This window comes from Octodon degus, unplaced genomic scaffold, assembly GCF_000260255.1.
Source record: "Octodon degus isolate 3935 unplaced genomic scaffold, OctDeg1.0 scaffold00107, whole genome shotgun sequence".
In the NCBI taxonomy this organism is placed as follows: domain Eukaryota; kingdom Metazoa; phylum Chordata; class Mammalia; order Rodentia; family Octodontidae; genus Octodon; species Octodon degus.
This window is the reverse complement of record NW_004524683.1, coordinates 8,955,694-8,979,290: the sequence shown is the minus strand read 5'-3', so window position 1 is coordinate 8,979,290 and position 23,597 is coordinate 8,955,694. Positions and strand designations below refer to the sequence as shown.

The window sequence follows — 23,597 nt, the reverse complement described above, 5'->3', positions numbered from 1 at the left end:
TAGGGCCAAAATGTTGGCTTTCCTTGCAGCCCTCCTTTTTCTCTAATTTTGGTCTGCAAACTTAGGTTGTTAACCATCCAGAAGAGAAGCTTATTGTTATTACCATACTACCTAGGCTGTTAAGCTTAACCTCACTATTTGTCTGAATATCAAACATCTTAAGCATAATATTGAACAGGTATTTTTCATTCAAGTAGTGATATGTTGAACTTTAAGTCCGTACAGAATATGATGAAAAAACATTTACGAATTAGAATATACTTTAAAAAATAGGCATAAAGAATTATATACTTCTTATGTTTACACGTAAGTCCAAAAATCTAACCATATACAACCTTGAAGCAGGACAGTCCCACAATATTCCTTTTCCTGTCTCTTGCCTTCATTCACCACCTCCTTCATTTTGAACCATCATCTACCTGAGAAACAGCACAGTAGCAACTCAGCCACCTTATCTTTGACAAAGGGGCCAAACATGTTTACTGGAAGCAAGCCTCTTTAATAAATCTTGCTGGAAAAACTGGCTTTCCACATACAAAGGCTAAAATTAGACCCATATCTATCATCATGCACTACATTATAGTAAAAATGGATCAAATATTTAAATATTAAAACAGAAAACACTAAATCTTCTGGAGGAAAAAGCAGGTAGAAATCTTAAAAGACATAGGGGTAGGTAGAGAGTTCATGAACAGAAACTAAATTGCATGGGAAATACTTTAAAGAATCAACAACTGGGATCTCATATTTTTGAATAGTTTCTTGTCAAAAAAAATCACCAACTAAAAAAAAAGAAAACCTATGAATTGGGAAAAAAATTATAGCCAATTGTCCCTCAGACAAAGGACTCCTATCTAGAACACATAAAGAATTTTTAAAAGTTAGAAAACATTTACTGTTATTTGTTTAAAGCAAAGTCAAAATTTAAAAAAAAATGTTTAAGTAGATATAGGTAAAGACTATCTTCATGAAACACGAAAGATAGCTGCAAGGTTGAGAGGCTGCTCCTTTAATTGTATACCCACCAGGCATGTCCAACAGAGTAGGAACAGTAGATAGCATGTAACACAAAACTCAGGCACCAGATAAGTTAATTATTTTATAGTACTGATGTCATTCTGAGCTTCCACTTCCTTCACAGTATAGGAAAGATAATAATATTCACTCTGCCTAAAACTTTGTAAAACTGTACACTGCCCCACTGATTTACTATTATAATTTTTATGTAGTTTTTGTCAATAGTAGCAGTTTCTGTCCAGGGGATGAGGGATGACCTCTTCAATGGCCAAGTTTATTTTTTCTTTCTCATGTAGTGAGTACAGGATCTACAGGGTCTCACTACAAAGATCGGACACATAGTGATCCTGTTTCCAGCCTGCCAAGTGCTGGGATTACAGGCTCATGCCACCATACCCATCTCAATCACTGTCTCAGTGCACCCCAGAGGTGGGGCTGGCACAGCAGGCTGGGGATCAAACCCCAGACCCTGTGCCTGCCTAAGCAGGTGCTTTAGTCTGCTAAGCTATCTGGCTATCCCTGGCCAAGTTTCATAGTGGGTAAAAATGAGGTACTAAGAAAGCACATTCTTAATCCTAATTTCTCTCAGGACAGTGAAGATAAATATATCTTGGATTGTGTCAATTTGAGAAGTTTATTTATTTTTGAGGCAGTGTCTTGCTATGCAGTTCAGACTGGCCTTGAGCTCACTTTGTAGCCCACGCTGGTCTTGAAGTTTCAACAATTCTCTTGCCTCAGCTTCCTGAGTGCTGAGATTACAGGATTACAGGCATGTGCTACCATGCCTGCTAACATGAGAAATTTAGAAGTTTAACTAAATTGGATCAGCAGTTCTATACCCTAGGGTATAGAAGAGCCACCTTACGGTGGCTTATTACTTAGAGGATATAAGGAAAGTCAGAGGCTTTTTTCAGAGGCTTTCCAGTCTTTATCCTTAGGTTACATATTTTCTCCTAGCTTCTAGGCAGACTGGCTTTTGCCTTGGATTCCTCAGCCTTCCAGCACAGACTCATCAGTCTTCCACTGAAGACCCATCAGCCTCCTGACACAGACTTGCATGGGACATTGCAGTGAACACCAGACCTTGGACTGAATCCTTCGGTCTCCAGTGTGCAGACACTTCCACATGCTTCCTCATCCAACTCTGTGCCTATCTTGTAATTTCTTATACATTTGTATATCTTGTGTTATATCTGTCTCTCTAGTAAAACCATGACACTCACTCACACACACACACACACACACACACACACACACACACACACTGGGGGGGGCAGTACAGAGGGAATGAACTCACTGAGCTTTGCACTGAGCTACAATCCCAGTCCTTTTTAAAAACTTTAAGGCAGGGTCTCACTAAACTCTTAAGTTGCCCGTGCCAGGCTCTAGCTTGTGATCTTCTTTCCTCAGTCTCCCAGAGGGCTAGATTATAGGCATGCACCACAGGGCAAGTATTTAGTACATTCTCTTTTTTGTACCAGGAATTGAAGTCAGAACTTTGTTTTTTCCAGGCACGTTCTGTGCCACTGAGCTATATCCCCAACCTTATAGTACATTCTTTTTTTTTTTTTCTTCCAGAACTGGGGATTGAACTCAGGTACATTCTTGATGAATGTGTTAAATCTTGATTAAGAGACTATACAGTAGAGGTCCAGCCAGATAGCTCAGTGGATTAAAGTACATGCTTAGGCAGACGCAGGGATCAAGGTTCAATCCCCAGCATGCCGTGCCAGCCCCGCCCCTGGGGCATGCTGAGAGGGCAATTGAGACTGGGCATGGCGGCATGTGCCTGTAATCCCAGCTCTTGGGAGGCTGAAAACAGAAGAATCACTACAAGTCCAATCTGTGTAGTGACACCCTGTAGACTCTGTACTAAAATACAAACAAACAAACAAAAACCAAAAACACCACACAATAGAGGCATAATAAAACTCCAAATAAGATGAAGTCAGTGTGAAAAAAGCTTACGCTCTAAACCCTTTAGACTCAAAGGTGCAATGAAGAAAACCATTTCTACTTTTCTCAGCTAAATACTCTGAGTCCACTTGACCTGCAGCAGCCTTTAAGTCCAATTTTCCTCCTTCCCTTCCTGAATGAAAATGAGTAAGAATATTGGTTTAATATGAAACAGAAATAATTGTCAATAGATATCTTATTAGGATCTTATTATAAGAGCAGAGCTTCTTAGGGATTACATCATTGCTAATGAGAGCAGTGCTTTCTCCACGCACTGCTCATCACTGCTATGGTATGGATGACGTTCCTCAAAGGTCCCTGTTTTAAAGGCTTGGTTCCAAGGGTGGCACCACTGGGAGATGCTGTAGTTCTTCAAGGGGCAGCTTCATGGAAAATCTTTGTGTGATGGTAATAGGAGAGTGCCTTCAAGGAAACTGTGGGACAATGGTCTCTCAATCTCTCCCTGTTTCCTGGCTTGTGTTATGATTGGATTTTTCTACCATACCCTCCTGGCATGATGCGTTGCCTTTGTGGAGGACTAAGGCCAGGGGGCACCTGACCTTGGTCTGGAATCTCCAGAACCATAGGCAAAACAAGGCTTTTTTCTTTATAAATTAGTTGCCTCCATTATTTTGTTATAGTAACAGAAAACTGATTAATTTAGCCCACTACTTAAAAACTCTTTAGTTGCAGTGTGGGAAAAAAAAGACTTCAGCTTCCAAATTTTTAAATAAGAGGCTTATCTAGATGGCCATCAAAGCTCAAAGAAGGGATATACTGTACTATAGTTACTACCAATGTAGTATACATATGTGATACTGTACTATAGTATACTCTCAGTACACTATATAACTATAGTCACTATCAATAAATTTCCTACCATGTTTGACAAAGAACTTTGCCTACAGGTATTTAGTAAATGTTAACTGATATAACACAGTAAAGCTCTTTTACTTGGCCTTCATAAATTCTTGGTTCTATTCTAAATTCTTTTTATGTATTAATTATGTTTTTTATGTATTATCACAAGTCTCATAGTTGAGATGAGTTCATTTTATGCATTATATAATTAGGCTATAGTTGCTAATTATTTAATCAAATACTATTCTAGCTGTTGACATGTAGGTATAATGTAGATGTTAATCACATTTGTAAAATAGATTTAAATAACTAAAGGAGAGATATCCTCAACAATTGGGTGAGCTTCATCCAATTACTTAAAAATCCTTATAAACAAAACTGAGGTTTCTGTGTGAAAGAAGAAATTCTTTCTCAAGACTGCAGCATCAGATCCTGCCAGTTTATACATCTTTTCTGGCTGGTTCTCACAAACACATAGGCCAATTCCTTGAAATAAGTATACTCGTTCTCATTCCCATTCATACTCTCACTTCCCCATCTCTATATATCTTTTACTGGTTCTGTTTCTCTGAAATTTTTTTTTTTTTTTTTTTTTTTGCGGAACCAGGGATTGAACTCAGGCCCTTGTGCTTGCCAGGCAAGCACTTATTCTACTAAGCTATGTCTCCGGCCCTCTCTGAGAAATTCTGATTGCTATTATCACCTTCCCTTTTAAGTATTAAGGAAATATAAGAACAGAAAAGTTTCTCTTTCTCAAAATTACTCTGCTAGAAAATGGCAAAGCCAGGATCCACATCCAGGTATTCTGGCTCTAAAGCTCGTATTTTCTAATGACTGTATGACACTACCTCCATATAATGTTGTTTGGTAATCAATGCTACATTTAACTAGCTGAATTATCAACTATTAAACAATACAACTTAGAAAATAAGAGGATTATTAAAATTTCAGTTTTTATAGCATTGGCAATGGTTTGAACCCTCTAAATTAATCTAGAACTGGACCAAAATTTCAAGTATCAGTTTAGATTCCAGCTCTCTCCACAGTAAGTCAATGTTAAAACAACTGAGAAATTTTCAGCAAAATATTTTTGAGAAGCTAGTCATACCTAGCTCCTTAGAGGCATTGGCTAAGGCTCACAATGCTCTTGGGAACATGTTCATTTAATGTTTGGGCTTCATCAGTTTTACTAACAGTGGTATAATTCAGGCTCCAGGTTTACATCTATTTGAAAAGCAGAAGTCAGTGTGGCTCTGTGGAAATTTCCTTGCTGATAGTCCCTTTTTCCCTTCGTATTTTTGGAATGTAAACTGAAAACTAGTTTTAAATATTTGTACTGCTTGTCTTACTGTAACCTAGCAACATTTTTTTTAAAGTTCAATTACTCCTGAGAATAAAGCTACACAGGTTAGGTTTAATGTAGTGTTTCTTTCTCATTGTGAACCTAACTGCCATAAACATGTCCATCAATAATCTAGTAATTTAAGAAAATATGTAGAAGACTGGTTTTAAAAATCTTTGATTCCAGGCAATGGCAACATGTGTGAGCAAGCTGGAGGCAGCCAAGAAGAACTTTAGCAAGGCCCTGGGGAACAACGAAGCAATACTGCTGGGCAGGCCAGACAGCTCAGTGGATTAAAGTGCCTGCTTAGGTAGAGCAGGGACTGGGGTTCGATCCCCAGCACGCCATAACAGCCTCATCCCAGAGATGCACTGTGATGGCAATTGAAACTGGGCATGGTGGCCCACGCCTGTAATCCCAGCATTTGGGAAGCTGAAAACAGGAGGATCACTGCGAATCCGATCTGTGTAGTGAGACCCTGTACTAAATACATTTTTTAAAAAACAACAACAAAAATAAGTAAAACAACAACAACAACAACAAAAAGAAGCCATACTGGGCTAACTTAAAGTTGTTCAAATGGAAGACCAGCAGGGAAGAGTTTGAGCTGAAAGCTCACAGACTTCTCACACAGGATAATGTCTATTCTTACAACAATTTCCTCTTGGCCTTTCTCATGTGGTGTGAGATTTTGGTTTCTACATCAGAAGGTGCTGAATCTTTTTTCTAATCAGGGGCTCTGCAGCTAAACCTGGAAAATCCAAGGGCAAGAAAAAGCTTTCTTCTCTGTCAGAAATTTGATCATAGGTTCCAGCCTCAGAATTGCCTCTCCAGAGCTCAGCAGTTTGTAGCCAAGGATCCCCAAAATGAGGACAACCTGAAGCTATGCTCCCACAGAATGATGATCCCCACCTGAGGGTAGCTGAAGAGGAGGGTAACAGTGACTGCCTACAAGCATGGGCTGGAGAACATGACTAAAGAGGCCGTGTCAGCTGTGGCCTATGTGGTGAAGAATTACCTGAAAGATACACTGACCTCTGTCAGTTGTGTCAAGAAGGAAAGCCTACTGGTTATGGGATTGGCATTTAAAATATGCCTTTGGTAGTAATGTAACCCCACAGTCTTACCTGTAGAATAGTGTGGTATCTTACAGTTTAATCGAAAACCATCCAGCCATTTCTGTTTGTTGTTGCCGTCAGAATCCATCTTCTCATCCACCCCCAGACTGCTGAGTAGCAGGCAGCACTCTTATTGGCTTGCTCTGGGGATACCACTGCCTGCATCTCTGCTGCTAGGGAACATCTATGACCTTTTTTAAGCTTTGCAGGTACACAGGGAAGTCATTCCTACACATACTGCATCTGCCCTTAACATCAAAAGAATTATCCTGAAACTACGGCACCCAAATCACAAAGAACTACAACAAGACAAAGCCCACTGCCAGTGCAAGGAAGGGCTTTTGCTCTGCTGAGTTAGGATTTGAGGACATGGGACTCTCACCAAATTCACTGATCATTGAAAGTTGAATGCTATGGAGTTCACATTTAAGACTAAAATCTATATATTCCCCACCACCACCATGGAAGTGTAACCTTGAGTACATTTGTGTTGCTACTCTACTATGAAGCTATTAATACAAATCTAACTGATAACTGTATTTTTTCCCAGTTATGGGAGTGAGCACTGAGGAAGTTCTGTGCGTGGAATGGGGATTTTTAGGCATCTGAGGCTTAGTGTCCTATGATCTGCATGTAAGATAGATGACATCCTCAAATAAAGAAGCTGTCATAACTTAGTTCTCATGATTAGCAGAACATTGTTGTGTTCAGTGACATCATGTATTCTGTATCTGACAAGCTGTAAAGTTTCTGCCTCTCCTAAATAACTGTACTCATGTATTTTGGTTGAAATAACCTACACAGTGTTAAAAGTCAAATACCTCCTTTAATAACCCATTTTAATTTTTAACAGCTACACATAGTATCCAGACAATTTAATGTTACAGAAAATGATTTGGAAAGCCTGTGATATTAGACAAAAGTTAAATCATTTCTTTATATTTAAAACCAAAATAAAAAAGAATGTAATTAAATCTTAAATGTGTTTCTGTATTTTTTTTTTTTTTTTTTATCTGTCCATAGACTCTGATTGACATGTTTTTCTACAGATCATAGGACACAGAATTCTGACAGAATGTTAAGGTATCTATCTGAACTAACTGGATTTATACTTGGTAATTCTATTCCTATTAAATAGCTATTTCTATCTTTTCACATCACAAAGTGAAAATAATTTACATTTCACAGTGTTACTGATAATCAGCTTTTTAAAAAAGATATGCTGTGGGGCTGGGAGATAGCTCAGCAGTCTAAGTGCCTGTCTGGCAAGCACAAGGATCTGGGTTGGATCCCCTGGCATGCCATGCTGGCCACAAAATTGGACATGGTGGTACATGCCTATAATCCCAGCGCTGGAGAGGCTGAGACAGGAGAATCACTATGAGTCTGAGTTACATAGTGAGCCTCTACACTAAATAAATGATTTTTTTAATGTGTTGCTTTTTTATGTAGTTTTAATGTATGTATGTCTGTATGTATTTGATTTGTGTATTTTAAATGTGACAAACACATTTTCTGGGAGAAAAAATTCTTTGAGTCCAGAATGTACTTCCTTCTATATGTCCACTGTGTTCTTATTTTTAAACACACACACACACACACACACACACACACACACACACACGAGAAAGCACTATAGTGAGTCCCCATGTGATATGGCTTATACATACATGTTTCCCCAAAGACTCATGAACTTATAGGTGGGCTTTTGGAGTGACTGACTGAGTCACAGGTGTGATACTGGATTAGCACAATTCTGGGTGTGGATGATGGATTTACTAAGAGGAAAGACCCACCCTGAGTGTGGATGCTACCAATCAATAGGCTTTTACCCTGAATAGAACAAAAAGGGAAAGAAGGAAGGCGTGCTGCTTCCTGCCTATCATTCCATGGACTGTTTCTCCTCTGCCATGCCAGCCTCCCTTGACACCAGCTGACTATAAGCTGAAACCTCTACAGTTATGAGCTAAAACAAACCTCGCCTCCTTCTTGTGGGTGTTGGATATTTTGTCCCAGCAATGTGAAACTAACTATGATACCATGTATTCATCACTCAGCTTCAATGATTATCAAAGGAAAGATAAACAATATTTATTTTTTTCTCAGTTCTCAACCTCAATATAGCTATTCCCAGAAATGTATCATCAGTAAATCCTTTATGCATATCTCCAAAGGAAGAATTTAAAATTAGTAGTAATACCTTAGTATCAAATATCCAGGGTTTTTTTGTTTGTTTGTTTGTTTTGTTTTTTATTTTTGAGGAACCGGGGATTGAACTCAGGCCCTTGCGCTTGCCAGCAGGGTTTTTTTTTTTTTTTTGTCTGTTTTTGTTTTGTTTTTTTTCGGTACTGGGGATTGAACTGAGGACCTTGCCTGGCAGGTATCTAAGCTGCTGAGCTATCTCCCTGGCCCAAATATCTAGTATTAAGGTTTCCACAAATAACCTTAAAAATAAGAGAGAGAAAAGAACAATAGAAAGCAAACAAAATTTGGTTTATAGGCCTATTAAAATACAAATTCCCTTTCTTTTCCCACATGTCAATTATTTATTGAAAAATAATTAGCTGCAGACACTTAAGTTCAGATTTTTTTTTTTTTTTTTTTTTTTTTTTTATGAATTTAGGACAGGGTGTAAGGTTGTACAGGGTCTCACTATGTAGATTGGGCGTTTTCAGCCTCCCAAGTGCTGGGATTACAGGCATGTGCCAACATGCCCAGTCTCAGTCGCCATCTCAGCATGTCCCAGGGGTGGGGCTGGCACGGCATGCTGTGGCTCAAACTCCAGCCACTGTGCTCTGCCAAAGCAGGTGCTTTAGTCTGCTGAGCTATTTGGCTGGGCAGTTCAGAATTTTTTGATAAAACTATTTACAAATTATTTTAGGTACTTTTTATTGCATTACAAGAGACATGATACTTAATTTTCCTTTTGTGTGGTTAAAATTAATCTATGCATTCTGATGTTGTTGGCCTGATCCATACATAATAGTTCTTTGGCAACTTTTCACATAATGGTGTTAACAGTTATAGATGATCACTGCCTCAACTTTTCTTTTTTTAAAATTTAATTAATTAATTTATTATTTATTTATTTATCTTTTGTGGTACCAGGAATTGAACTCAGAACCTTGCGCTTGCCAGGCAAGCACTTATTCTACTGAGCCATCACCTCAGCCCCTCAATTTTTATTTCATCAGAGTTTTTTTCCCCCTTTCCTCTCTCCTTGGCTCTTATCCTTCTGTAAAATACAAGGGGAAAAATCATATAAACTATGTTATGGTGTGTGTCTAGATATGCCCCCAAAGCCTCATGTGGCTGACCACATTTTTCCAAGGTGTCTGAATCTAGAGTATGTGACTGATTCATAGTGTAATTCTGGGATTTAGGATGCAGGGATTAAGGGTGTGTGATTGCAGCATCAGTCCACTGATTGGACAGGCACTACCCTAATGCAGATAGACTGGATACCATATAAGGGACACAAACAGGCTTGTAGGGGCTGGGGAGATGGCTCAGTAGAATAAGCACTTGCCTGGAAAGCACAAGAGCCTGAGTTCAATCCCTGGTTCTGTCAAAAAAAGAAAGAAAGAAAGAAAGAAAGAAAGAAAGAAAGAAAGAAAGAAAGAAACAGGCTTGTATCTCTCTTGTTCTTTTGTTGCTTTTGCTGTCTTCCACCACCATGAAGTGTTGATCCTTGCCTTAGAGCCAGCCAATTATGGACAGAAACTTCTAAAAACTGGGAGCTAAATAAACCATCTTCCTTTAACTTCTGAATGTTGGGTATTTTGTTTCATAAATGAGGTAAGTTATCTAATTAGACAGTTATCTAATCCAGTCCCTGGAATATGTTGCTTAAATCATGGGGAAAACCAGTTTATAGACAAAGTTTTACTAAATATAGTAAGTCCCCAACTAATGAATGAGTTCCATTCCAGGAGAATGCTCTTAAGTGGATTCATTCATAAGTCTGACAAAATGAGTCTTATATACCTTTGATACAAATATACAACATGTATTGCTTTGCACTTCCTAGTAGTCTCCTCTGTATAACACTGCTTTTCCTCTTTCTTCCAGACCTCCTGCACTCAGATGGAGCACTGTATTGCTGTACACTATTGTACTGTGCAGTAACCACGCAGCAGAACAACCTTCACAATGTCTGGCAGACACATGAACTATTTCTACAATATTTTCACACCTACAAATGTTTGTGATGTGAGGTATGTTTATGTCTGTGAAAGGTTGACAACTGGCCAAACTGAATGTTTGTAAACTGGGGACTTACTCTATCATTACTTTGTAATGATCCTTCACTCACATATGCAAAAAAATACATAAACAAAACAAAACAAATCCCCTACATGTATTGTAAAAATATTCCTACTTATCAAAATATTCAAATGCACAAGAACTACAGTATAGCCTTTTAAAATTCTCTTTCACCTAAAGAATGAGTAAAAAAAAATTGCGAGATATTTCTTGGACAGAGGGTTAGTATCTGGAACCTATAAAAAAATTCATAAAAGTAGACTCCACAAGAAAGATACAATCAAAATGGACAACTGAATTGAATAGACATTCTCAGAAGAAGTAGAAATGGCTAATATATGAAAAATGTTTGACACCTCTGACCATTGCAGAAATAGAAATTAAACCAACATCGAGATTCTATCTTGCCCAGAAAGAATGTTATCCTCAATAAATCAAAAAATAACAAATTGTAGAGAAGCTATGGGGGGAAAAAGGAACACTTCTACATTGTTGGTGGGAATGTAAACTAGTACAACAATCATGGAAATCAGTATAGAGATTCCTTAAATAACTAAAATGAGAAATTCCATTTGACTCAGCCATTCCCCCTCTAGGTATCTTTCTGGAAGAGTTAAAAACATCATATTTTACAGACACCCATATTTATAATAGCACAATTCATAACAGCTAAATCTTGGAAACAGCCCCTAGGTCCATCAACAGCTTAATAAAGAAAGTAAACACAGTACTTATACATAGTTGAGCACTACTTTGCCATAAAGAAGGATAATTTGAGTCATCTGTAGGCAAATGGGTGTACTTTGAGATTATAATGTTAAGTGAAATAAATCAGACAGAACTTAAATATCATGTGGTTAAATAAATAAAAGTAGGACATATGGGGATGGATCTTTTTTTGTTGTTTCAATTGTTCTTTATTGCAAGATCAAGAAATAATTATAAATTTAACCTATAACTTGGTAATCTTTACTCAGGTAATAAATTTTATTTTATTTTATTTTATTTTATTTTATTTTATTTTATTTATTTTTTGGCAGAACCAGGGATTGAACTCAGGCTCTTGCACTTGCCAGGGAAGCGCTTATTCCACTGAGCCATCTCCTCAGCCCCTCAGGTAATAAGTTTTAATAACGACAAAGTGTTTTTTCAACAACTCAAAATGCAGAGTAAGGAGAGAAACATCTGGCTTGCCAATAGATTTAGTTCTCACTAAGTGGAACTCCAAGCTCTTCTTTTTTAGGAAAAGTGAACTGTAATTTCAGAAGACAGCAATATGGTAAGTCTCTGTTACACAGACTAGCTTCCACTTAGTCAACTGTTTCTGGCAGTCTCAACTGGGATAGACACATTTACATAATAGGCTGTGCTTGAGCCTTCTTTGCAAGCAGCTTTAGATCTGCACTATACTTGGCAATGGTCTCCTTTTCCTGCTGTGCAGAGATGCTCTGCACCACCTACTTCTCCACCCAGCTTATTGTGTGCTCTTGTTCCTTGAGATTCATCACATTCTGCACAGAGATATGATAGTCCAGGAGATTCTTTACTTCCCTATATACTTTATGTAGCCGTTTCCGGTAAGCAACCACCAAGGCCATAGCAATGTTGTTCTTCTGGACATCAAAAAGGCAGTGGTGCTTCTCAACAAGTGCCTGCTGGGACTTCTCTAATTCAATTGCATCCTAGATTTGTTTTATGGAAGCTGCTTTGCCTCTTCTAGTTGGGCAATGTTTTCCTCATTCAGTTTATCAATAAATTCTCCAAAAGAGGCACCACATTTTTTAATTACATAGACAAGTAGATCTACTACAGATATGGTAAAGAAGGTCTCTGGGCTAATCACATATATTTCTTTGGACAGAAAATACAAGATATGCCCAGTATTTCTTTGGACAGAAAATACAAGATATGCCCTACAAGCATGTATGGTCCTGTTACAACAGTTTTAGGATAAAGGAACTGGAAGAATTCCTCAGGAATCAGCCCAAGATGAACTTTCCCACCATGTTCTGGAAGAGGTGGTACAGGGGCAAATCTTGGCTGCCCTGTGTGAAAGATCCTTGTTGCCTGTAATACCCTGGTCCAAGGAGCACTGCCTTCTTCAGACAGGGTGCACTGTGGTGGCAGCAGAAAGTACCACCCGGGACAGCATGGTCAGCAAAAGTCCAGGAAGTGGTTTTAGCGTTCCTGTGACACTGACCAAAAACTGGTCAAGAACTAGAGCAAGATAGCTGCAGGCAAATCTCTGGAGATAAATCTTTTATAAAAGGGAACAGGACTGTCTAGTTATTTTTCTTATTGCTGAGACAAAATATCTGATATCTAAAGCTAAAGGAGGAAAGATTTAGGTCACAGTTTGTAGAGTTTTCAATCCATAATCTGCTGGCTCCAGACAGGGTGTCACATGGCAGAGAGGAAAAAGTTCACTGTAGCAGAAGACAACAAAAGCAACAAGAGCAAAGAGGCAAAAAGGGGGAAGAGCCTTTTTCTCTCCCTTATATTGTATGCATGCTACCTGCCCCAGGGCAGGTGTAGCACTCACACCCATAATCCAAGCATTAGACCATGAATCAATCACAAAATCTAGAAGCTACCTCATGACATGCAAGAGGCTTTGGGTGGACATCTAGACACAAATCATAACAGGGACCAAAATATTGAGGGAGGAGTGAAGGGAGGGAAAGTAGATGAAAAAAGAATTAAGATGGGCCAAGTCCCACAAGAAAGGTAATCACTATGTACTGCAAACACACACTAATAAAGTCGGGGGTATAGCCCAGGGGCCTAAGTGCCTGTCTGGCAAGCACAAGGTCCCAAGTTTGATCCCTGGTACTGGAAAACAACAAAACCACCATAAACATATACTAATAAAACAATAAAAATTGGGAAAAAAAAAGTCTCTTTTACCAGTTGTAGATTTTGAAATGATTAGGGTAATCGATTTGAGGGACAGGGAATAGGTGTGTATAAAAGGAAGGACTACATGTTTGTTTCCTTTGTGACTTTAGAAGACCATCAAGTTGAATATCAGTATTTTCTTCCTTCCTATAGCCTTTTCAGTACAAAGGGATGGGCCTATTTTTGAAGAAAATAGGCTTTTGAGGAGCCATTCTCTTTGTGGCTCTATCATTTTATACATAGTTTTAAAAAAACAAATAAAAGAAAGAGAAGCTCTATGTCCTGAATAAAAGCACTAAATACTTTCAAGAAGTTCCTGTTTAGTTTTCCAAGCAGTGTATTATCCTCTTCCTCCCATAACTCACAAACCAAGTTTTGCCCTTTGAAAAAGATGTTATATTTCACTCTATTTTCCATTCTGTAGCTTAAATTCCTTACCCAGCTTCTTCATCATTTAGAAATGTAAGAATAAGGTCATACCATAGCCCCTTTCTGTATTACATATCATAATAGCTCTGAGATAGCTTCTCAGAAAATCTCAGGCCTTAATAAATACATGCTGTCATGTGAGCCCCTACCAACATGACATCTTATAAATGTGCCATGCTTTCTTTGCCTTCAACATGCTTCTACTGGGCTGGTGAGATGGCTCAGTGGTCTAAAGCACCTACTTAGAACAAACTAAGCCAAGCAAAGCACAGGGACTGAGGTTCAATCCCCCAGCACCACATGCCAGCCAGCCCCGCCCCCTGGTGGGCTGAGCTGGCCACACACACACAAAATAAATAAATAAATAAATTAAAAAAAAAACAAAAACATGCTTCTACTGTACTTAGGCAAGATTTTTAAATGTGCTGAGCCAAGCACAGTGATGCATGCCTATAATTTCAGCTACTCAGAAGGATCACACATTGAACCCAGCCTGAGCAATTTAATGAGACCCTATCTCAAAGAAAGGAAAAAGCATGCCAATATGGAGACATGATTGTGGCCCCTTAACAACCAAACATTTGCAGGTGGCCCTTGCTAGAGCTTATTGTGCTTAACTATGCACAAATAGCTCTGAGAACATCATCAGAAAGAAACTGTTAAAAATTCATTAATGGCTCATAGTTTGTAACAGAGTTTTGATTCTCTTGCCTTCTAGACTGAATCAAAGTCTGAGGCAATTCAAATTAACTGAAGTTGTTAATTTAACAATTCAGTTTCCAGCATTAACACTAAGGAATCTAAGGTATGAAATGAACTGAACGTTGAATTAAACAGAAAATACTAAGGAGTGCTTTTCCATTTGGATATACATACATACATACATACATACATACATACATACATGTTAGGGCTTGTGTCTAAATGTCCACTTAAAGCCTCATAGGTGGGGCTTTTCAGAGGTGACAGGATCTAGAGTGTATGATGCTGAGATTAAGGGTATGTGGTGAGTAAATCAGTCCACTGATTGGTTTGGCTTAATTCTGGGTAGGATTAAGGTGCCCCATCCTAGTGTGAAAGGACACAATATAAAGGGACAGAAAGAGTCTGGTAATTGCTTGCTGTTTGCTGCCTTCTGCCTGCCCTTCTTTGGCCATACATTGTTTTTCTCTGCAATGCCACCCTGCCATGGAACCAACCATGAACTGAAATATCTACAAACTTTGAACTGAAATTAACTTTTCTTCTTTTAACTTTGGTTGTCAGGTATTTATCTCAGCAATAAGAAAAATAACTAAGATAATATATCATAATATACATAATAAATATAATGAAGTGGGTATAAAATTTGTTTTCCAAATAAGGAAATCCTACACTCTTTATGGCTTAGCAAAGATTACTGATTAAACATTATTTATTTTCTTTTGATTAAAAGAAGTAACTGGCTTTATTCAAGAAATATTTTGATTTGAAGGGCCCGCCAGATAGCTCAGTGGGTTAAAGCACCTCAAATACCACTTTCCTATGAAATTATTAATACCTCAGTTGATGAATCACAAGTGAAGAAGCTTTAATATTTATGCCTATAGAGTTTGTATTATAGTTTATAAGGGAGAGATTTTAGTCAGAATCAAATAGTAAAGAACCTAAGAGATAAATCATTTCATAAATAAGGAAGAGTCTCAAAATAGCTATATGATTTGCCCCAATTTTATTGCATGATTATAATCATGAGAAAAAATAAAAATGACCATAATTTTACATTCTGAAATATTTAGGTCTTTAAAATTAGAAAAGGCTGGGCAAGATGGTATACACCTATAATGCCAGAGGGAGGCTGAGATAGGAGGATCATTTCGAGTTCAAGGCCAGCCTAACCTTGTCTCAAAAACAAAACGAAACAATCACCAAAACCTAGAAAAAACAAATCTTAGTGCTTCTTTCAAGTCTATCTATCTATCTATCTATCTATCTATCTATCTATCTATCTTTTAAATGTATTTAGTATAGGGCCTACAGGGTCTCACAACACAACTCAGACTCATAGTGATTTTCCCGTCTTCAGCCTCCCAAGTGCTGGGATTTCAGGATGCCACCACGCCTAGTCTCAATCACAGTCTCAGTGCACCCAAGGGTGGGGCCAGCACAGCATGCCAGAGATTGAACCCTGGTCCCTGTGTCTGCCTAAGCAGGTGCTTTAACCCACTGAGCTATCTGGCGGGCCCTTCAAATCAAAGTATTTCTTGAATAAAGCCAGTTACTTCTTTTAATCAAAAGAAAATAAATAATGTTTAATCAGTAATCTTTTGGAGCACTTATCACAGGCCAGGTACTTTTCAAATCTTTTATATACACTGTATCATTTAATTTTCACCATAAAACTTTGTTTTTAGTATTGTTATTATCCCCATTTTTATAGGTAAATAACCGGGCAGAGCTTGGATTTGAATCTGGAAGTCCGGCTACAGAGTCTAAATTCCTAACAACCATATTCTATTCCACTATAATGTTTCCAAAATAGGAACATCTTCTTCTTACATTAGAAAATATTCTAGGCATGGTGGCACATATCTGTAATACCAGCACTTGGGAGGCTGAGGCAAGAGGGTCACTGTGAGTTGAAGGGCCACCTGAACTATACAGTGAGACCCTGTCTCAGAAACAAAACAAAATGAAAACAAAATGTATAACAAAACAAAGAAAATAAAAATTATATCTAGTATTGCTTAATTTTTTTTTAAATTAAGAAATCATTAAACCATACTAAATTAATTTTAATCTTTTGTTTTCACATAGCCAGCTATTATGGCATTTACACAACTACTAAACAAATAGGAAAGGGCTGGGGAGATAGTGAAGGAGTCTAAGTGCCTGCCTGGAAGTACAAGGCACCTGGGTTGGATCCCTGGTACTGCATCCCATGTCAGTCCCCCACAGGGCCCACCACTGGAACCAAGCGTGGTAGCACATGCTTGTAATCCCAGTACTGGGGAAGCTGAGACAGGAGGATCACTACAAGTCTGAGCTATGTAGCAAGACCCTGTACCAAATAAATAAACAAACAAACAAACAAACAAATAAATGATTAAAAAAATAGGCAAGTGGAATCTTGACAGAGACAAATGGCAGAAAACATGCAACATGTAATTCCAGTGGTAAGATTCAATTTAGCAATCAAAAAGTCATACTACTTATCTTTCCCTTCAAGATTACAGAAAACTTGAAGAGATGAAACTCAGGAACATGTAAATCTCTTTTTCTTTCTTTAAAAACATCTTAAATCAAGTTTTATTCATTCCACTAATCATTATTCAGGATTCACTAAGTATATGTTAGCTCTAAAGGACACATTTGTGGTAAAGACCTAATGATCCCTGACTTTCAGACATTTATATACTACACAGAGAGGTAGTAAACAATAAATTACACATAATTTTTTAATTATAATGATGATAAGTGCTATGGAAAAGTAGAAGCAATAGGTTAGTATACAGTAAGAAGCACCTGATTTGGTTTATTTATTTATTTATTTTTTACATTTTTATTTTTATTGTATTTTATTTATTTTTTTTCTTTTCAAAGTTTTATGATAAACATATAGCAATGAGACAGTTTCAAATCAAATCGAAAGTACCGTTTCAACAAATAATACACTGCATATATTCTTCTTAGTGGTTAATTGCTGTACAAGATGCAGACTTGTGATCCTACTTACAAACACCATTAAAAAAAATCATTCTATTCATTAAGAGAATGCAACTATATATCTATCCCAACCACTTTGAATACACAGATACAAAATGGACATTCATAGTTATACCCCAATTTTTTTAAGTTCCGTTGTTGAATATTATAGGTGTGTAAACTCAGCAAAATATTCTAAAAGAGTCCAGTAGCCCATAATAGCATTGGGTCTTCTGTTTAACTGGCAATGTCAGAAATTATTGACCTGAGTCCCCCACAGCTCAACATAACAACATGGCTTTACTTCCTATATTTCATCTTCATACTTTTCTACTGGATGGTTAAGACCAAGGTAAAGCAGGACCTGTGCCTGATTTGGTTTAGAAAAAAAAGTTTTGAGTAGAACATTAGTTTCTCTTACTCTACATCCCACATATAACTAAATCTTGTGGATCGTGCCTCCTAAGTATCTCTCCAAGCCTCTTCCTTTTAACTTCTCTAACAGTGCCTCAAATCAAGATCATAATAATCTCTGACCTGAATTAACTAATCTTCCTGCTTCCAAATCATATCTCCTCTATCTTCTGTAACATGAACAGATGATCTTTCAGAAAGGGAAATAAAAGCATATCATTCCAATAAAACTGTCTATTTTATGTTTCTGATACACAGAATATGGCACAGAACAAACACCGGTAAAAATTGAATTGCTTAAAAACCTCTCAATGGGGCCAGGGAGATAGCTTAGGAGAATAAACACTTGCCTGGCAAGTGCAGGGTCCTGAGTTCAATCCCCAGTACTGCAAAACAAACAAAAAAACCTCTCAATGGTTTGCCACTGATTATAGCTCTTTAAGTCAATTTTTTTTTAAAGTGATATGGCTTTCTGTGTCTTCAGAATTGAGCCCTACTATATTTTAATACACTAAGGAGCTTGCAGATTTGTTCTATGGTATGTTTTCTCAATTTTCTTAGCCTTTATGTCTTTGTATGTGAGGTTTTTCAATACCAGGCATGACTTTTCACCTCCTTCTCATTCTTAATTCTCAACTTCAATGTTACCTATACTGAGAAGTCTTCCCTGATCTCTTTGGACAACTAGTTAAGTATTTTTTCCTTTCATTTTTCTTTTTCTTTTTTTTTCTGTATTTAGGACAGGGTCTATAGGATCTCACTATGTAGAATGGACTAGTAGTGATTCTCCCGTTTTCAGCCTCCCTAGTGCTGGGATTACCGGTGCATGTCACCATACCCAGTTTCAATCACAGTCTCAGTGCACCCCGCAGGCAGGGCTGGCAAGGCACTCCAGGGATTGAACCCCTGCTGCTGTGATTTGTTTAAGCAGGCGCTTTATTTAGTTCACTGAGCTATCAGGTTGGCCCTAAACAAAGGGTGTTTCTTTGGTTTTTGTTTTTTGTTTTTTGGTGGTACCAGGGAGTTTGCCATTCAAGCACTTATTCCACTGGGCTATCTCCCCATCCCCCAATCTTCCTTTCGTTTTTCATCAGTAAAATCTCTGTTATAGTACTTCACTATCAGTGTAATTAATATTTGCATGTTTGACTCCTCCTTATTGAGAACTCCTTAAAGCAAAGGTTATGTCGTTTTCATCTCTACATTTTCATCAGGCATAGTGTAAAGGCTTAGCAAGTGTCTTTTTAATGAATGAATGAATGAATAAATGAACATTTAACTGGCTCTTTTACATATTCACATTTCTAACTTGCAGAGGATTAAGCATCTTTATAAAATTCCTGATTTTGTGATTAAAATGAAATCAGCAAATAATTAAGCAATTTTATTGGGATGGTGAGCAAACAATAATTTATATATATTAATAATATTGATGTGCCAAGATTATTTTTTATAATTTATATTTATGTCTCAAGTGAAGAGCTGTTATATTTCTGTGAATATATATAACCTTTAAAAAAATAAGCATTTTATTAGCAAACATTTATTGGCTACTTACTACAACCCAGACAATGTTTTAACACTGCCAATGTATTAAGTTCTCACAATAACCCTAGAAAGTAAATTCTGTTATCCTGTTTTTCAGATAAGGAAACTGAGGTTCAGAGATAAAGAAACTTGTCTAAGATCACACCACTTGCAAAACAGAGTTAGAATTTGATCACAGACAGTATGGCTCCACTACTACTATGACATAGTAGGTATGATGTTAGTTTAAATTATGTATGCAAAACTTTATAAAAGCAATTAGCAAGTACAAGTCTACAGAGTCCTGCATTAATGATAAGTCAGTAAACTCTGACATCTGCCTTGTTTCCTGGGCAATAGTTCAAGGCAATTACAACTCACAAGTGTTCTGTGATGTACTCACAGTTGGAATAAAGATGGGCTCATGAACTCATCTGTACAAGACAATGTCTTACCACAGTAAGTGAATCATCTGCTTAAAGTTCTAAAGGAAAGCACTTCTCAGTACAGCCTTCTGACACCATTCAAAGTCTTTTGTGTTTCTGAGTGCAAGGAAAGCCCTAGAAAAGCCTGGGCAATTAAAACCACTTTGCTCATTGCTCTTTTGATTCACTGAGCCCTTGGGCAGGTGCTAATGCATGAAAATTAATGTCATTTCTGTCAGTGGCAGGGAAAAGGAGATCTGTAGCTTACAAAATGGTAATTTTTCTTCTAATTAGTTTAAATATTACACATACTCATATGTGTAATATATAGAATAGGTAACTCCTTTGGTTTTTAATCAAAATGCAGAGCAAATTATACCTTTCTACTTAATTCCTGACTCTGGAATATCACAGCAATATATCAGCAAAAAATAAAGCAGTCACTATTTCCTTGCTTTTTGACACCTAATAAAACAGTAGCCATGACAAGGCTTAACATGGAGAGTAACATCTACAAAATAACTAATTTCCACTCCAGAAAGCTTTATTTAAAGGCTGGGTTGCTAATGTCTAAACAAGAATACTGGAATGGCTCTGTAGATTAATATATGGTACAAAGAGATCAGGAATCAGAATGCTTGAGTTGTAATTCCAATATTGCTTTGTCGCAGTTTCTTAATTATGCGATAGATATACTTATCTGCCTATCTGATTCATGTGCAAGTAATTTGTAAAGAACACATTTCCCAAAGATACCATTTAATAGTAATCCCAGCTAGCCAGGGGCAGGGCCTATGTAAGTTCACAAGAAGCAGATGGTGTCTACACACTGGCTGAAGGAGTGAGAGATTGCAAAGTGAGGAGCACCATTGTTATTCGGGAATACAAATGATGCTGCCCTATTACCCTGAGAGCTACTTGTTTGCATTAGAGAGGTCACCTTAAGCTTCTAGGAGCAGCTGAGTAAGCTGGAGGACCCTTCTTACCGCCATCTGCTCCTCTCCCAGACTCCTCCAGCAAATCAAGAGTTTTCCTTGTACTATACTTCCTCTGAAGAACAGGCACAGCCCTTAACATCAGCATTAGCTTTAGGACGCATGTCTCTGTTCTCTGTGCAAGCAGCCACAGTTAAAAAGAAAAAGCCTTCCCAAGCTCATGTATTCACTGATAGGGAATATCTTGCATCATCTAGTTTGCCAGTATTCTTTTACTTGGAATTCTATAAAGGAAATTAGAAGCACATTTTAAAGGGTTAAAATTTTTTTCCATTATTTTAGAAAGATTTCATACTAATAAAAGGTAAAATAGAAGAATTTGTCTGGAAATTTTACATAAAAACCCAACATCCATAAAACACAATGACTTTAAAAGTAACTTCAATTTCCTGGTACACACTCCAGTGCATAAGACTTAAAAATCAAGTTATCTTGTATATTGGTGGATTAGCAATGTATTTTGAATTGCCAATCAGATTCCTTCTCTTGAGTTTACTAATGTGAAAATTGTTTGGAATAAAACATATCACATTCTTCAAGTACTTCTCTGCAGAAATAGTGTATACATACAAAAGGTATATATGTTGCCAAAATGGATGTTACAGGCCCACACTATTAACTGGGTTCTTTTTAAAAAATAATTATTTGGTACAGGGTCTTGCTGGGCAGCTCCCACTCACAGTGATCATACTGTCTCAGCCTCCCCAGCACTGGGATTACAAGTGTGTACCATCACACCTAGTTTCTCAACTGGGTTCTTGATTCAGACTGAGAAAAGGGCAATATATAATTGAAAAGTTATTTTATTTTTTTAAAATTTATTTTATTTATTTGTGTGTGTGTGTGTGTGTGTGTGTGTGTGTGTGTGGCCAGCTCAGCCCATCAGGGGGTGGGGCTGGCTGGCACGTGCTGGGGGATTGAATCGTGGTCCCTGTGCTTTGCTAAGCTTGTTCTAAGTAGGTGCTTTAGACCACTGAGCCATCTCACCAGCCCCTGAAAAGTTATTTTAGAAACTACTCTTCTCCATTCCATAGTCTATATCAATGAGGTAAAACATAATATAATACTTTTCAAAAGGTAAAAAACATACTTAGCTATTTTCAATCAATAACAACATTGATCAAATGCTTAATTTTGAGACTCCAAATAGTACTCGGATTTACTTGAAAGCATCACAAATTACCAAGATACAGTTTTCTAGGAAGAAAATTTCCTGGCTACTTCTCTAAGACCTAGTGTACTGAATCAAATTATATGAATATAGTGGGATTATGTTTAAATATGTTTATACTTTATATATTTTGTGAATTATATGTTATTTTACATTTTATATGCTATTTCATACATTTTATATGATATATATTACATATATATTTTGTGTACTCAGAATAGTATCTGGCTATATTATAGTGCTCAAAAAATATTATATTACTGTTCCAACTATAACTCTAATTGGCTCCCTTATTCCAATATGTAAAGACTTCCTCATTTCAAGAGGCTAACCTCAAATCATCTAAAGAAAAAAACACAATGCACAAATATCACATGAACTGTAATCAAATTCTTATAGTAATCGAAAGACTAATTTTCAGGTAATTTCAAGCCTCATCTTTTTAAAATTCCATGACATTTTATTTTCAACATGGCCTTTTTAATATGGAGATGAATTCATATCCCACATAACATCCTTTATTTAAAGGTTTCATGCAATGGTAAGAATTCTATTCCTAACATTTACAATATTTTGGTCAAGATCTTGTATTACCCTCTAGCTCTATTTTTTTGTTCCATCTTGCAACTTGACCTGTATGTGGCAGCAAGGATGTCAAAACAAATTTAATTAGGACAATGCTTTTCATTCTGTTTGGAAACTGGAGCAAAACCATTTTTTCCACATTCCTCAGTAACCTGATTCCATATAAACATCACTCAGATAGAAGTCATTCTCATTAAGTCTTCGCCCAAGATTCCAAATGCACTTTGGATCTAAGGAGCAGTTCTTCATAGGAAAAGTCTCTAGTGTCAGCAACTCTTCTGAATCAAAATTATATTACTATACAATTCCATTGATTGGCCAGCATTTCTTTATGTTCTTATGTGACTTAACTCCAAAGGCAGTGAACAAAGTTGCTACACAGAATATTCCTCAAGCATACTACTTCTTTAGAAAGAGTCTATGAATACCTCTAAGAAATCTGAGCCAGGCATGGTAGCCTATAATCCTAGCACTCTGGAGTTCATAGCTTGGACTACATAATGAAACCCTGTCTCAAAAATCTCCATCTCCCAAAAAAGAAAATCTGACATGCTCTGTGTGTTAATTTATTTTTCTTTCCTTTAATCCAACTTCATTTTTTAATTTTTTTATTTTTTTGGCTGGCTCTGCCTGCCCCAAGGGTGGGGCTGGCATGGCATGTGGTGCTGGGGATTGAACCATGGTACCCTGCACCTGCCTAAGCTTGCCTAAGCAGGCGCTTTAGACCACTGAGCTATCTCACCCGCCTTTAACCCAACTTTAAATTTATTTATGAAAACTATAGGGGCCAGGGAGATGGCTCAGTGGATTAAGCGCTTCCGTGGCAAGCAAAAGCCTGAGTTCAATCCCTGGTTCTGCAAAAGAAAGAAAGAAAGAAAGAAAGAAAGAAAGAAAGAAAGAAAGAAAGAA

At 37.3% G+C, this 23,597-nt stretch overlaps 1 protein-coding gene and 2 pseudogenes across 1 annotated transcript in view; 1 reads left to right on the top strand and 2 right to left on the bottom strand.

The window, feature by feature from the left end:
- The window catches only part of Zswim5 (zinc finger SWIM-type containing 5), a 210,553-nt gene that overhangs the window by 70,006 nt on the left and 116,950 nt on the right, over nucleotides 1-23,597 (bottom strand). The window lies entirely within an intron of this gene.
- On the top strand, nucleotides 5,366-6,647 carry LOC101569656 (annotated as a pseudogene).
- LOC101570053 lies at nucleotides 11,913-12,712 on the bottom strand (annotated as a pseudogene).